Source organism: Orycteropus afer, unplaced genomic scaffold, assembly GCF_000298275.1.
Source record: "Orycteropus afer afer isolate SDZICR_OR568_19922 unplaced genomic scaffold, OryAfe1.0 scaffold00329, whole genome shotgun sequence".
Lineage (NCBI taxonomy): Eukaryota > Metazoa > Chordata > Mammalia > Tubulidentata > Orycteropodidae > Orycteropus > Orycteropus afer.
The window spans coordinates 2,105,473-2,122,447 of NW_006921916.1; the positions used below are offsets into that span (position 1 = coordinate 2,105,473).

At 40.2% G+C, this 16,975-nt stretch overlaps 1 pseudogene; it reads right to left on the reverse strand.

Moving 5' to 3' along the window:
- Positions 1–12,830: 12,830 nt before the first annotated feature.
- LOC103206721 lies at positions 12,831–14,345 on the reverse strand (annotated as a pseudogene).
- Positions 14,346–16,975: the final 2,630 nt, after the last annotated feature.

Below are 16,975 nucleotides of genomic sequence, written 5' to 3' on the forward strand. Positions count from 1 at the left end.
TGTTGGTTGTCAGGGGTAGGAGGGGAGTGGAGGGAACACTGTTAGATAGGTAGAGATAAGTATAGATTTGGGTGACGAGAAGGGCAATGTACCAAACATGAGTGATCTACACAGTGGCATTGACGAAGAGGATGCTATAGAGAGGTGCATGGGAGGTACAGATAACAAAGATGAACCCTTTTGCACATACAGTACTGCATTGTTAGTGAAGGCAAACATTGATACACAGGTGGATAGATGGGTGGACAGGCTGAACTATTAGGTATGTCTATGCAGGGGGGAGTGTGCCCAAGACTATGTATAGGGTTGGCATACAACTTTTCTACAAGTATATTGGTATGTTCTGTAAGAGTTCCCAGATATATAGTAGAGCTGACAAGGGACAAGGTTGTAGTCACTTCTTGGTCAAAGCTGGCTACCCAGAGGGAGTGAGTAGTTGGACCTGTGGGCTCAGAACTATCGTCACAAGGGACATCAAGCTCAACTGGCATAACATACTATGAAAAATATTGTTTCACATCCTACTTTGGTGAGCAGTGACTGGGATCTTAAAAGCTTGCAAGTGGCTATCTAGATGCAACGATGGGTCTCTACTCATCCAGAGCAAAGAACAATGAAGAAAACCAAAGGATACATGCAAACAATTGGTCCAAGCAACTGGTACACCATGCGATCCTCAGCCTATATGACTATGAGAGCAGAAGAACTAGATGGTATCTGGTTACCGCTGTCAATCCCTCAGAGGAAGATCTTTGGAGGAGATACTGGAAAAAGTGGGAGAACAATGTGGAACAAAACTCAAAGTCATTAAAAAAAAAAAAAAACGGGGGAGGGAGAGACTAAGTTTGCTGGTCTGATAGAGCCTAATGGAATCCCTGAGACGATGGCCCCTAGCTGCCCTTCAGGTCTGGAATTGAACCCACTCCTGTGGCTTCCAGCCAAACAAAAGACAGGCATATGAGTTGAACATTTACATTAGGTAGATGCATTCCTTGGAGAGAGCAATTATGAGAGAAAGAAGGGCTGTTTATGCACAGGGAGACAGCTCAGGGGGCAGGAGTGCATGGAGGGAAGGACACAGGGAAGATGTAACTATGGGGAGGAAGTGGGAGGGGAGCTATTACATTGTGGGAAATTGTAGTCAAAGTCTTGAGACACAGTATATGTGAACTGCTGTATGGAAAGTGAATTTGCTCTGTAAACTTTCACACAAATCACAATTTAAAAAAAAAAAGCTGGCTATTACAATATATTTCAAAGAAAGTCTTGTTTGGAAAGGCCTTCTGTTATAGGGTGGAGTTTTGACAAATGTGAGACAACAGGTAGAGGCTTAAAATACAGTTTGATCTAAATACCAGTATGAATTTTTATTGCATATGTTGTTGTTGTTAGCTGCCATCAAGTGAGCCCAGAGTCATAGCTATTTTGTACACAACAGAATACTGCCCAGTCTGCACTACACTACTCAGCAGTTGAGGACTGGACTATTGTTGATTCATCGGGTTTTAATTGGCTCATTTTGAAGTAGTTCACCAGGTCTTTCTTCCTAATTTGTCTGGAAACTTGTTCACCATCATAGTAATACACAAGCTTTAACTAATAGATGGGTAGTGGTTGTGCTTGAGTTGCACTGACCAGGAAATGAACATGATCTCCCATATGGGAAGCAAGGACTCTATGTTTATATCTAAATCACATCTCCTGTACAAGCATATTCTAAAACAAGATTAATGTATATTCTTGAGCAGGAAATAAAATATATTTATACATATGTTAGATGTTATATGTAAAAGGCAGATCACTCATAAAATTTCAAGCAAGTGACTATGGTACACCCAGACTTATATGAAAGTGGCTCTGAGAGTTCATCTGGACCAGCACAGGACCTGGGACACTCCCTGCTTCCAGACATAAGAGGAGCTGCATTCAAACTCAGCTTTCACAGAACCAGTTGCCTCCTGCCAGCAGGACATATTGCAGGTTCTCAAAGATCCTAGTCATCTGGGTAGCTAGTCATCCAACCACCTGTGAACAGCTGCTAACCAGCCTGGCCTATGAGAAACACAGAGACATCAAGCATGCTCTATAAAAATAAAAAAAAAAAATTAAAAAAAGGCAAAGGGCAAAATCCCTCCACAGAAATCCAATCCCAATCCAGAGACCCAATGAAGCCCCAATAAAGGAAATAAAAGGGGACTCGTGTCTTTCATTTTCCTGCCACTCCCTGGTCTATTGAAATTTCCCCTTTCTCCAATAAATCCATTTCCTAATCCATACTGTCTGACACCAAGCTATTTGGCACTCAGTTATCTTCACTGCCAGTATGCACAATAGGATTCAGAGACAAGGAGTGACATTTGTTTTGACACAAAGTCCTGTGAGAAAGTTAAGTTCCTGCTTATGATTTTTGAATTTAAAGCACACTCCCTTGCCATCTTAATCAAACCAGAACATACTTAGAATACTAATAGTCTGTAATGTTCAGAATAATTACTGCATGCTTTTCTACTTCCCCTTGAGCTGTCAACAGCCCTTACATTAAGAATATATTGAAATTTTAAAAGCCAGGGCCCCTAACAAGAAGGGGGAGATAAAAAACAAAATAATACTGACTGCTAATTATAAGTTAAAGTCAGACAACATCCTTCTGTTGTTTATTTTTTTTTATTATTAAATATACATGCAGAAAAGCACATAACAGAATTACAGTTTAAAGAATAATTGTTAAGTAAACCCCTCTGTATGTAGCACCAAGAATGCCATTGTCTCAGATACCAACCCTCCCTCCTGAGTCCTTCTTAGAGCACTACTCTGTGTGTCTTACTAGTTTCAGTCAATATTATGCTGGTGAGATTCATCCAAGTTGCAGCCATATAGTTTGTTCATTTCATAACTGTATAAGATTTCATTGGATAAATTTATTAATGAATTTGTTGGGCCTTAAGTATGAGTATGTTCAACTACAGTAAACAATGCCAAACTATGTCCCAAAGTGGTTGCATATATTTGTCTTGCCACCAATAATATATGAGAATCCCTGCTGCTTATATTCTCATCAACACTTGGCATTGTCAGTTGTTTTAATTTTGCCCATCCAGTGGGTATATAATGGAATCACATTAAGATTTGAATTTGCATTTTTCTGAATACCAATGAGTTCAATTACCTTTTCATCTCTACAGACTCTGCATATCCTTTTTTGTAAAATACCTATTCAAGTTTTTTGCCTATTTTTTCCTTTGTGTTTTCTATTGATGTATAAGAACTCGTTATGTATTCATAATAAGAGTTCTTTCTAGAATAAATATTGAGGGATTAACTTTACCTAAAGAATTGTCTTTGTCCTTGGTTTCTGAAAGAAAACTAAATGCTTAGAATTTCCTGAGTAATTGAGGTGTCTTTGTTATCTATAAAGCAATTTAGTGGTGCAGTGCTTAAAGCATAGAACTGCTCATCAGAAGGTTGGCAGTTCAATCCCACCAGCCATTCCATGGAATGAAAATGGAGTAATCTAATTCTGTAAAGATTTATAACCTTGGAAGCCCAATGGGGATAGCTATGAGTCAGAATCTACTCCATGGCAGTGAGTTTTTTTTTTTTTTTTAGTTTTTATCTAATGGCCTCTAAACAACACTTGAAGGTTTTTGCTAATTTGATGACTCTTGGGTCAGGGCTACCCAGGTCAGAAAGATCACTGTGTGATATCAGCTGACCTCAAGGTCAGTGGGAAACATGATTCAGTCAATCATGCCTATGTAATGAGGTCCCAGTAGAGGCTCTGGACACAGAAGCTTCATCAATTTCCCACCACTACAAGGTAACAGTAAAAATGACATAACAGTAGCATTGTCTGACCTCCTCTAACTTCACAAGAGGGATGTATCAGCAACAACCACTCAAGGCTGATTCCTATGAGGTGAAGGTCAGACATACCTCCTCTCTCCTTGTTGTTGTTGTTATGTGCCATTGAGTTTTTTCTAATTCTGACAACACTGTCCCTCCACAGCACTTTCTACTTCTCTGCTTGATTTGACAATTTTGACAATTCATTGCAGTGGTCTCACAGTACTTAGAGACAATGCTCATGATTATGGGCTTTATTAAGGAAGTAACAGTTTATAATTCAGAATCAGAAATAACTCACAATATAGTTCTTCGGTCAGGACAGCTTCTTCTCAGCTATGTCACAAATACACCTCTCTTTCTGATTTTTCAGCTTCATGGCCCCTTAGCCTCTGCACTCCTCTAGTAAGGGTTACAAAGCTCTTTAGCTCCACCAACAAGTGGCCAGAGACACTTGTTGGTGGAGTTGATAAAACTCAACCCAAAGGAGTTCATCTCTCTCACTCCATGGATCAGTGAGTCTGGTTGCATCAAGTGCTTGGGGACACCTGGTTCTGTTACTGCTGCTGGCACTACCATTCCTCTGTTACTGCATCTTGCAGTCTTATGCTGTCTCCAGTGTTATCTCTCTCTCTGTCTCTTCTGTCTGGGAGGTTCTCAACCTAGGAATCCTGGGTTCAAAGGACATGCTCCGCTCCCAGCATTTCCTCTTAATGGTCATGAGATCCCCCTTTCTACCTCTAGAATGGCTTATTTTAAGCCTACCAGGGTGGCAAAACTAACCAATCCCCTTGTTAGGGTTCCATACGCTTTATTTGCATGGTCCCAGCACTACAAGGTAGCTGTGTACCTTATTTATATTATTAGCAAGCTAAGCATCTCATTTACACAATCCCACTTAGCCATTTGGTTTGAATTACAAAGACTATGGCTAGAAGGGCCATATTAAGTGATTCACTGCTTTGTAGTAGTGTGTTCTTTGGGACATGGAAGCTCCATTTTGGAAATTCTCCTAAACTTCATCCTGTTTCTCTTCTTTTGTATCCTTTTTATACTAATAAAACTGTAATCATAAAGATGACGTTTTCTGATTTCTTTGGAATTCACAGTGGAAGCCAGTAGGTCAGAAGTGAAGAGATCGAAGAACCCTAAACTTATAGCTGGAATCCTGTGTGAATAGAGGAAACACCCAAATTTTTTAACCAACAGGTCAAATGTGAGAGAGGTCATGGGGACTCCTGAGATTACACCTAGCACCCAAAGTGGTAGTGCAAAAGCCCTGAATTTCTAGCCATCAGATCTCAGGTGAGGGTGTTATGGGAACTTCCATGTTTGTGTCTGAAGTTTCAGGCAGACTTGGCAATCTGGAGGATAGTGTCCTGTGACTTTTGAGACCTGACCTACCTCCAGGTGGTTAGAGTCAGAGGAAAAAATGCTGCATGTGTAGTTGAGTCAGAGAAGAAGTAGAAGAGAAGTGGTACAGAATTGGATGATAGCAAAACTGCATTTTTTATTTTTTCATGTTTAGTGTCAGAAGGGGGATTTTCTAGAAGGATCCTGACTCCCCACATAGCTTTGGAAAATAAAGGCAAAAATGGTGAGAAATGAGGAAACTTTGATTTATTCCTACCTAGTGACCCATGGAGGAGCTCTGGTAGCGTAGTGCCTAAGGCACTTGACTGCTAACCAGAAGTATGATGGTTCAAACCCACCAGCCACTCTTCGGAAGGAAGATGGGGCAATCTACTCCCATAGTGCTACTGCCTCAGAAACCCAAGGAGAGGTTGCTATGAATCGGGTCCCACTTGATGGCACATAACAACAACAACAACAGTCACCCATGGTATGAAACTTCAGCTGCACTGAGATCACTTACGAAAGGTAGAAGTTACCTTTTACAGGTGATAGATCTTAACTCCAAAGAAATGCAAAATAACAATAAAAAAGGAAACAAAAAAACCCACACAACTTGTTGGTTATTATTATCTGCAATAACTAAAATGAAAGCAAAGAATAGGCAAGCTTAGATACTAGCCAGTCTAATTAGAACCTTTAAACTTAAGGCCTCTGCCAAAAGAATGTGTTGGGGAAGATTCTGACACTGGGCTCACTTGAGAATCTGACCAGCCTCAGAGTCATTTATAAAGAGTAGACTTATGCTAAAACAACACATAAAGAAGATGGGTAGACTGATTCCCAAGAGGATAGTGGGGACAGACAAAGGGAAGAGTCAAGGGACTCATCTAAGTACAGTGCAAATATTTAAGCAGTTATTAATAAATGGAGTGAATAAAGCAAACACTGATGGGAATAAACAAGAGGGAGAAAAGAAAGGAAAGAATCAAGAGACTCATCCAAACAGAAAATCTTTATAACTGTTGTAGTTAAAGTTGTATGTTAACTTGGCTGGGTCTTGTTGAGTGGCTGGGTAGCTAGTGGTCGTGATTCCCCACGATGAGATTGGCCATCAACTCCATGGTGGGATCTATCACAAAGAGCTAAGTACTGCTTTGGGGATATGGTCTCCTTCCCATATGTAAGAAGCAGCTTTGGGAGTGGTGTCTAGCTTATGGCATGCTTGAACCCTGCATGTAGCCTTGTCATTGTTCAGCAGCCTGCCACGCTCTGCCATCCTTGGGACTTTCAATGGACTTGAATTAATGCCCTACTGTGTGATTTGGTAATATCAAGACTGCGCCTTATTACTTGTCAACCTTGGGTTTGTCAGCCTCAGCAGCCAGCAACTGAGTGAAAAAAAGCCTCCAGCTTCAGTGGGCCAGTAGCAGAAGGTAGAGCTGAAGCTCAAGGTTGAGGTTTTCATGCAGCCCCTGGAGCCTGGCACTTTGAACTTAGACTTAAAGCCTCAAAACTGTAAGAGAAGAAACTCCTGTTTGTTCAAGCCATCCCATTTGTGGCATATTCTTGTCAGAGTGGCAGTAGGTAACCAGAACAACAAGTTTATTAAGAAATGAGATGGATAAGATGGACATGGCTGGGTTGAAACAAAGGTTTTAATTCAGTCCCACTGAGCACTGGGTGGATCAGTAAGAGTCCCCGCTAGTCCCCCAATATTAAAAGGACATAAACAAGTGTAGAGGGATTTAAAAAGCCATAAGACAATGATGACAATGAAAATCCTGACCTGAAATCACTTGGGTTCATGGCCCAGCAAATTAATCAAGATAAAGATTGAAAAGTCAGGTGTCCTGAATCAGCCCCTGTTGGGGACCCAAAGACCTATGCATATGAATGGGTAAAATGCACAGGGGTGGTGAAAAGAAGTTTCTGCAACTCCTTGACAGAGATGCCTTTTGCATAGTGATTCCAAAACATGTTTGCAAAGCCCTAACCTTAGCTTCAATTAGATATGGAAAATATAGAAATGTAACTTTTGATGGAATTAAGCCATTACCTGAATGTACTATGGGGATGAATACTGCATGTCCTCAACCTAGAATTGTAAAATAGAGGCATGTAAATTTTTTCTTCACTCAATATTTATTGAACATGCTAAATGGGAACCAATAAGATCACCTGAGCACACATAGGTCATTAATTTAAGCCAGAAGGCTGATATGGACAAACTCTCTGTAAAATAGCCCAGTGTGGAGCATACACTGGGTTTTATACTGAAAGTCTTTTAACACTATGAAGCCATGATATTGGACTGATTGAGCCTTACTGTAACCAAAGGTCATGAAATAATCTTGAAAGCTGAAATACCCATAATATCTTGTGTGGTAACAGAGAAATGCTCGAATAGAGAAGTATTACCCAGAAGAGTTCCATATAAAATGGAAATGGTTTATACAGGAACATGCTATCAAGGGGAACAAGGAGATCCTCATGAGTACAGAGTCTCTCTTTCCCTAGGGTTAACTTTGGAACCACTGGAGAAGTTGCCAGACTCAATTGCAACTTGGTTGGGGACCTATAAAAAGCAGATATCAATTGCCCAGAGAACTGCATAGTTTATGGTTGATAGTTCAAAGGTGAACAGGTAGCATCCTGTTTGAAAGGCTACCACTCTGATTGAAAAAGGTAAAAACAAATAAGCTCAGTACATGCTGTTTATCCCAATGTTTTAGATTTTACTGATTCAAGGGCCTAGACATGCCATTGGACATATGGGCAATGGAAAACTGATCTATTTGGAGGATGTCAGTATGGAGCACAAGTCTATAGACGTTACTTTAATTTGAGAGATGCATTAAAATAAGACATGTCTATGCTACTCAAAAGCATCCTCTTCCAGGGAAATTGGAGATAATTAGAGCTGTCAAGTGGATATTCTGGTATGCTTGCTTCAAGTAATCACTTGTTGTTGTTGTTGTTGTTATGTACGGTTGAGTTGGACCCAACTCATAGGACCCCTCTTTGGGTTTCTGAGGCAATATCACTATGGAAGTAGATTGCCCCATCTTCCTTCCGAGGAGTAGCTGGTGGGTTTTAGGTGCAACAATGAGGTGACAGGCTGAATCTAGGTATATTCCTCTGGCATCTTCTGAGGCACTAAAAGCCAATAAGACTCGTTGTGTTGATATAAAATATAATAACAAAACCATAAATGGCAAAAGACAAAATAAATAAATAGGACCTCATGAAATTTTAAAACATTTGTTCATCAAAAAATTTTACCAAAAAAGTGAGAAGCTACCAACTAGAAGAATATCTTCAGAAACCATAAATCAGGTAACAATCTAATATATATATATATATATATATATATATATATATACATACATATTTATATATACATACAGAGATCCCATATAGGAGCTCTGGTGGCATAGTGCCTAAAACATCTGACTGCTAACCAGAAGGCTGACAGTTCAAACCCACCAGCCACTCCTTGGAAGGAAAGTTGGGCAACCTACTTCCATAGTGATACCACCTCAGAAACCTAAGGAGGAGTCGCAATGAGTTGGATCCAACTTGATGGCAGTGGGTTTGAGTTTGGTGTATTTATATATATGTATGTGTGTGTGTGTGTGTGTATGTATATATACATATATAATTTAAACAACATAACAACAAAAATGCAAATAACCCTGTCAAAAAATTGGCAAAGGACTTGAATAGGCACTTCACCAAAAAAGATATTAAAATGGCCACCAAACACATGAAAAGATGCTCAAAATCATTAGTCACCAGAGAGACGCACATAAAAACCACAATGAGATACCATTTCACTGTCACTGTTGTTGTTGTTCTTATTTGCCAGGGAGTCAGACCTGACTCATAGAGACCCCTCCTTGGGTTTCTGAGGAAGTATCTCTATGTAAGTAGATTGCCCAATGTTCCTTCCAAGGAGTAGCTGGTGGGTTTGAACAGCCTGCCTTCTGGTTAGCAGTCAAATGTCTTAGGCACTACACTACCAGAGCTCCTTCACTCCCACCAGTGTAGCTAAAATCTAAAAAAAAAAAAAAGAAAGAAAGAAAAGAAGACAAGAAGTGTCAACAAAGATGTGGGGAAATTGGAATACTTATCCATTGCTGGTGGGGATAGAAAATGGTACAGCTGCTGCGGAAAATAGTGTAACAGTTCCTCAAAAACTAAAAATAGAATTACCATATGATGCAGAAATTCCACTCCTAGGTATATACCCAAAAAACTCGAAGGCAGAGACTTGGAGACTTGACTTTATTGAAGCACTATTCACAATAGACAAAAGGTGGAAACATCCCAAATGGCCTTCAGTGGATTAATGGACAGACAAAATGTGGTACATATATTCAAAGGAATACTACTGAAGCAGTAGGAGAAATGAAGCCTTGATACATACCACGAGATGAATGGAACTTGAAGGCATTAAGCTGATTGAAATAAGTCAGTCATAAAAGGACAAATATTGTATGACCTCACTTACATAAAAAGACAGAAAAAAGTAAATGTACAAAAGCCAAAGTTTACTAGCAGTTACCAGGGATGGGAAGGATGGAGAAGGGAGTTGGTTACTGCTTATGGAATACTCAATTTGGGGTTACAATGATGGAAAACTAGCATCAATTAAGAGTAGAGTTGCACAAACAATTATTGCACATGCTGTCAATAAGACATCTGTACAACAATGACCAAAAAAAAAAAAAAAAAGAGTAACTACTTCCAAGCATATAAAAGGTTAGACATTTCTACAGAATGCCTATATTTGGAGAGTGCTTGGGTTGCAACCAAGTATTCTTTGCTGGTGACAGAGTAGTATCACATTGTGAACCTTCACCAGCCTGCTGAACACTCCCCTTACAAAAAGGTAACCCTGCTCCCTCTGGTATTTGGTAATAAGCCTCAAGTGTTCCATACAACTGCACAATGGCCTCAGAAACTTGCCCTGGGGAACACCATAAGAGTAGCTCTTTTCTTTTGAGCTAATCTGGTATATAAAAGTTGTGGTGTAGTACATTACTTAGTGTGGCTTTTCTACCCATAAGTCTTTGTAAACTCCAAGGTGGTATTTGCTATGAGTAACTGAGGAGCTCCTGATTGATAAAGTTGTCCACCTAGAGTATTTCTGTTGGGAGTGGCACAAAACAATGTTCTGGGAGGTTCCCACTCTCTCTCAGGTGCTTAGAGTTCTGATGCTGTGATTGGCTAGTTTGGCCACTCTGCCAGGCTCAAAAGGAGGGCTCCTAGAGGCAGAACTCTCTCTGACTGCTGGTTGAGAAGATGTGCTGCTGAAAGAGATATGCAATCCTGAAAGAGACACGCGCTGCTGGGAAAGAGACACAAGAGACAGACATTGCTGAGTAAGACACCAAGGGACACGCACTGCTGGGAAAGAGACACAAGAGACAGACATTGCTGAGTAAGACACCAAGGGACACGCACTGCTGGGAAAGAGACTGTGAGAGACTGTTGGCTGAAGAGAGACTGAGTGTTTTTCCTGAACTTGAATTTTAGCCTGGTGCTTTCCTAACAAATCCCGTAATCTGTGAGTTCTGTGTGGCCACTGCAGCAAATTATTGAACCCAGAAGAGAGGTGGTGGGTGCTTTGGGAGGAACGGTTGGAGAAAGGGCTGGAGGGAGACAGCATGTCTGGCCTCGCAGGAATAGGCCTTGGGCTATTGATGGTGATTCTGTCTTCCTCTTGTGGGATTAGAGGTCAGAACATGTGGCCTCCTTGCCCTTTTGGCAAAAGTATAACAAATAACATAGACTTTCTATTTGTAATGGCAAAAGAATGCCTCCAAATAATCTAGAATCACTACCAATACCTCAAAAATTAAAAAAGAAAGGGGACACAGCTCAATAAAATCCTGTTTTAACCCATCACGGGTATTACTGGACTAATCAAATGGAAGAGAACACATTTTCCTACTCTGAGCCTAAGTAAATATGAAATTTCATCAATGTTCAGTGTTTATATTTTGAATATTCCTATCTTTTTTCCATAATTGATGCTATCTATTATGAGTTTAAAACTTCTCAAGGGCAATGACCACCCATATTTACAAACTAGCATAGTATCAAATGTAAGCAGCTTATTAAAATAGTTTATATTAATGCTGATAAAAGAAACCATAAATTATCTTATAGAATAAGCATTTGTAATTTCAAAGTCAAGAGAAATAATCAAAGCAATAAATTTCACATATATAATTAGGACTCAACACCCCCATATATTTCTAGTGGTATATTGATTCGTATTGCCTCAGGAAGACAGGTTTAAATTTTCAGGTATTTTGTAAGCTGTTCATAAAAATTGTTATTTGTTAGGTGCTGCCAAGTCTGTTCTGACTCATAACAACCTCATGTACAACAAAATGAAACAATGCCATTCCAGGGCCATCCTCACAGTTGTTGCTCTATGTTCAAGCTAATTGTTGCAGAGATTGTGTCAATCCATCTCATTGAGGGTTTTCCTTGTTTTGGCTAACCCTCCACTTTATCAACTGTAGTGTCTTTCTCCAGGAATTGGATTCTCCTGATAACAAGACCAAATACAAAATACAAAGCCTGGCTATTCTTGATTCTGGGGACCATTCCACCTGTACTTCTTGCAAGGAAAAGTTGTTCATTCTTCTCACAGTGCTTGGTCTATTCAAAATTCTTCACCAACACCAGAATTCAAAGGCACCGATCCTTTGGTCTTCTTTATTCATTGTCCAGTTGTCACATGCATATGAGGCAACTAAAAATAGCATGGCTTGTGTTAGATGTACCTTAGTCTTAAAAGTGATGTCTTTGCTCCTCAATACTTTAATGACTTTTTCAGAAGACATTTTGCCTAATGTGATATGTCATCTGATTTTTTGACTGCTACTTTCATGGGTGCTGATTGTGAATCCAAGTAAAATTAAATCCTTGACAACTTCCAAAAAAAGAAAAAAAAGTAACTACTGAGATTGCTTATGTACAATCAAACACTTTATGGGATTTGGTTCCTCGGTCTGGAGGGTTAGGGTCATGGTTTCATGGAACATCCTGGTTAATTGGCCTAATAATGATGTGTTTAGTGCTTCTGTTCTTTCTCCTAGTTGATTTTGTCATGCCTGGGGTTGTAAAAACTTGCAAACAGCCATCCAAGGCATAAGAACTGACCTCTATTCACCTGGAGCAACAGAGGAAGGAGAATCTGTATTAGAAGGAGGAAATGGAATGTGTGACTAATTACCTCCATGAGCAACTGCCTCCTTTGCCATAAGATCAGAGCAGGACGGTGCCCTGCTACTGTTACTGAATACTTTGATCAAAGATTCTATAGAAGAATCCTGATCAAAAGCAGGAATATACAGAACGGGATTTCAAATCAGACTTTCAGGACCCATGGGGCCGGATGAACTCTCAAAACTATTACCCTGATATATTTTTTTTTCCTTTCTTAATATTTTTACTTTGAGACATGATAGGAAAATCTTTCAGGTGCACATGGGAAAATAAGTCATGATCATAACTGATAGTGAAGAAAATCTAACCAGAAAGCATGAGCTGTCGGCTAACATAGAAGGTGAAGTTCTGAATGTGACATGCTGCACGTCTGAAAGGAATAATTAGTACCTGTCTTCTCCCTCATCCTCTCCTTCAACAGAATCCACACCAATCTTCTCATTGTCTTTCTCAAGGGCAGCCATGTCCGCATGTTGTTGTTGTTGTTGTTGTTATGTGCCGTCGAGTCAAACCCGACTCATAGTGACCCCTCCTTGGGTTTCCGAGGCAATATCACTACGGAAGTAGGATTGCCCAACCTTCCTTCCGAGGAGTGGCTGGTGGGTTTGAACCACCAGCCGTCTGGTTAGCAGGCAAGTGTCTTAGCCACTATGCTACCAGAGCTGTCCGCATGGGTCTCATAAAACTGTCCTTCATTTATCCCCTCACCCACTTACCAATGAACAAAGGCATGTTTGGCATACATCAGGTCAAACTTGTGGTCTAGGCAAGCCCAGACATCCTCAATGGTTGTGGTGTTGCTCAGCATGCACACAGCTCACTGAATATTGGCCAGGTCTCCACAGGTACTACGATGAGAGGCTGGTGATTAATGCCAACCTTGAAGCTAGTGGGAACTCAATCCACAAACCAGATGCTGCACTTGGTCTTGATGGTGGCAATGGCAGGATTGACACTTTCAGGAACTGCATCACTACTACTGTATGATAGGCAGAACGCCATTTATTTACCATAGTGAGTGTCACATTTCTCCATCTGGTTGGCTGGTTCAAAGCAAGCATTGGTAGTCTCTGCTACAGAAAGATGTTCATGGTAAGCTTTCTCAGGAGAATAACAGTTCTGTATGTGGCTAGAGTGGCGTGAATGTGGGGACAGGGCACCAGGTTGATTTGGAATTCTGCCACATCAGCATTGAGGGCACCATCAAATCTGAAGGAAGAAATGATGGAAGACACATTCTGACTAATAAAGTGGTTAAGGCTAATGTAAGTCGGGTGCTTAATATCTAGATTTCTGCAACAGATGTCATAGATGACCTCATTGTCCACCCATGAAGGCACAAGCTGAGTTCTCTAGGATGAAGAGAATGGAGTTGCAGGACTCAAGTACAGCTGTGGAAACCTGGGAGGGTGGTAAATGGAGAACTCCAGTTTGGATTTCTTGCCAAAATCAACAAAGAGGTGTTCCATCAGCATAGAGGTGAGCCCGAACCAGTCCCCCCGCCCAAAGCTGTGGAAAAACAAGAACCCTTGAAGACTTATGAACCCATTGGCCAGCTTACAAATTCTGTCCAAGAAGAGATCAGTGCTCCCCTTGCAATGATGGAGTGCCCATGGGCATAGTTATTGGCAGCATCAGCTTTGCCTGTAATGAGCTGCTCAGGGTGGAAGAGCTGGCAGCAGGTGCCAGTGCAAACTTCATCAATGACTGTAGGTTCCAGGTCTGCAGACACTACCCTGGGGATACACCTACCATTGCCTGCCTCATCCAAGAAAGTGTTGAAGGAGTCATCTCCTCCCCAATGTTCTTGTCACTTGGCATCTGTCCATCTGGCTGGATGCCATGTTAGAGAAAGTAGAGTTATTGCCAATCTGGACACCAGCCTGGTCAATATGGATGGAAATGTATACAGCAGGCTGGCTATGGGTTAGGAGGTGAAGGCAAGAGGAGCAGACACAGGGTTCTGGTTAGAGTCCTTGATAAGCTAAGAGTTTAAATGAGTAATGCACTCCTGGGATCATTATTAACCTTTCAACCAAAAATATTCCCTGAAGTCTTCTTAAAACAAACAATGTTGTTAGGTACCATCGTGTCAACTGCAACTCTTAGTGACACTATATACAACAGAATGAAACACTGACCTTTCATACACCTTCCTCACAATCTTTGCTATACATGAGCCCATTGTTGCAGCCTTTGTGTCATTCTATCTCTTTGAGAGTCTTCCCCTTCTTTGCTGACCCTCCACTTTACCAAGCATATCTTTCTCCAGGATATGGTCCCTTCTGATAACATGACCAAAGTAGGTGAGACGAAGTCTGGCCATGCTCTCTTCCAAGGAGCATCCCAGCTGCACTTCTTTCAGGACAGATTTTTTCATTATTCTGGCAATGCATGGTATTTTCAGTCTTCTTTGCCAACACCATAATTCAAAGGCATCAATTCTTCTTCAGTCTTACTCATTGTCCAGCTTTCACATTCATATGAGGCAATTTAAAATGCCATGGCTTGGGTTAGGCACACCTTAGTCTTCAAAGTAGCATCTTTGCTTCTTGACATTTTAAAGGGGTCTTTTGCAGCACATTTGTCCAGGGATATGACATCTGATTTCTTAACTCTTGCTTCCATGGCAATTGATTGTAGATTCAAGTAAAATTAAATATCTGACAAACTTCCAAATTTTCTCCATTTATCATGATATTGCTCATTGGTTCAGTTTCTTTCAACAAAGAAAAGGGAAACCAATTAACACAGATACAGAAGATAATCCTGGAGCCCTGAGCTTTGAAAGGAAGGACACAGAAGTGAACTAAATTCAAACTAGTAGAAGAAAATACATGAAAACACAAAAAAAGGAAACATACAGAGCCATGGTCTGTCAGCAATCCTGATGGAATGGACAACTTGGATATTGCCAAGTGGTGTTAGGACCTACAAATTAACCTAAAAATTGATGCTGTTAGCCAGGTGCTGCATGGAAGACTGCACTGATGGCTGGTGAATAAAAAGAGAAGCAGCAAACAGTGGTGAGCTGTGGACTTTTGCCTGTCCAGAGAGTGCAGCCTTTTTTAATATTTACAAGTGGTTAGACCATTTGGGATATTCAAAGTGACAGTGTTCTCAGATTCCAGAGCTCTAAGAGTAGGCTCCACTTGCCAGGAACCACAAGGACATTCTCAATGCAAACAATTGGAAAGGTGTGATATTTCCCTTTTTTTTTTTTTTTTGCTCTTATAACTCATACCCTATTGGTGAATGGAAAAGTAGCCATCCCTCACTCCCACCCACCTTCTGGGCTGGCAGGAATTGCATCCCAGTCTGTGTGCTCTGACAGAACTAGGTGCCCTGCCCCACGCTGCCCAGGATTTTTTTCCTTTTTTTTTTTTTTTTTTTTAAGTTTGTTTGCTTTTGTCTGTTTTGAAATTATTGTTATAATTATTATACTTATTATTATTATTATTTATTCTTCCCTTCCTAGGTTCTAGGTTTCAGCTTTTTCTCTCATCCCTGTTCCTGATTCCAATTTCTTTTCTTTTTCATGCTTAACCTCATTTCTTGTTTTGCTCTTTGCATTTCTCTCCTTTTTTTCTTCATTATTCTCCTACTCTACCTCTTTTCTCTTATGGCTCCCTCCACAGATAGCACAAGTTTTTTGGTGGGTTTTTTTTTTTTTTTTTTGGTGCTTGTTCTTGTGTGTTTATGTGCTGTGTTTTCTCATCTGAGCAGTTGAGGGTGATTACAACTTTTACTTTTTTGATTGTTTTTCAATTGTTGTTTTTGTCTAACTGAGTGGAAGACAGCAACCATGTCCATACAATGCAACCACAGCCACACCTCCTACAGCTCCACTTACTGAGTTAGAGCTACCAATTCCTTCTACACCAACTGACCAATGATACATGACCACCAAGAAAAGCCTGACTCACCCTTAGCTGCTCTTCACAATCAGTTAACAGAGATCTAAATACAACAATGTCACAATGTCTCAGAGACAACAGACCATCACAGTACACACAGAGAAGCAAGATAAAGTGGTAGAAACAAAAGAGCAGAATACAGAACCAGAACACATCCTTGAGGAAGAAGCAGCATTACAACTCCCTGATATGGAATTCAAAAGAATTATACTTAGGTATCTTCAAAGGATTGAGAGAGAGAGATCAAGGAACACACTGGAAAATTAAAGAAAACAAAGTTAAAGATTGAGAGTATTAATCTCTCTTTAGTGAATGCCACAACTAGATACAAGACCATGATTTATTACAATTACTTCAATAATTATTACCCTATTTATCTTATTTCAATCAAATATTTCCAAATATATATATATATCCACTAGAACCCTTGCCTAAAACTACAAAAACACAACTACATAATACTCCCTGAGAAACAAAATGAACGAAAATCTATTTGCCTCATTTGCTACACCTACACTAATGGGTCTCCCTATTGTTCTCCTAATCATTGCATTTCCCTTCCTTCTATATCCTACATCAAACTGACTAATTCTAATCATTTATCAACAAAG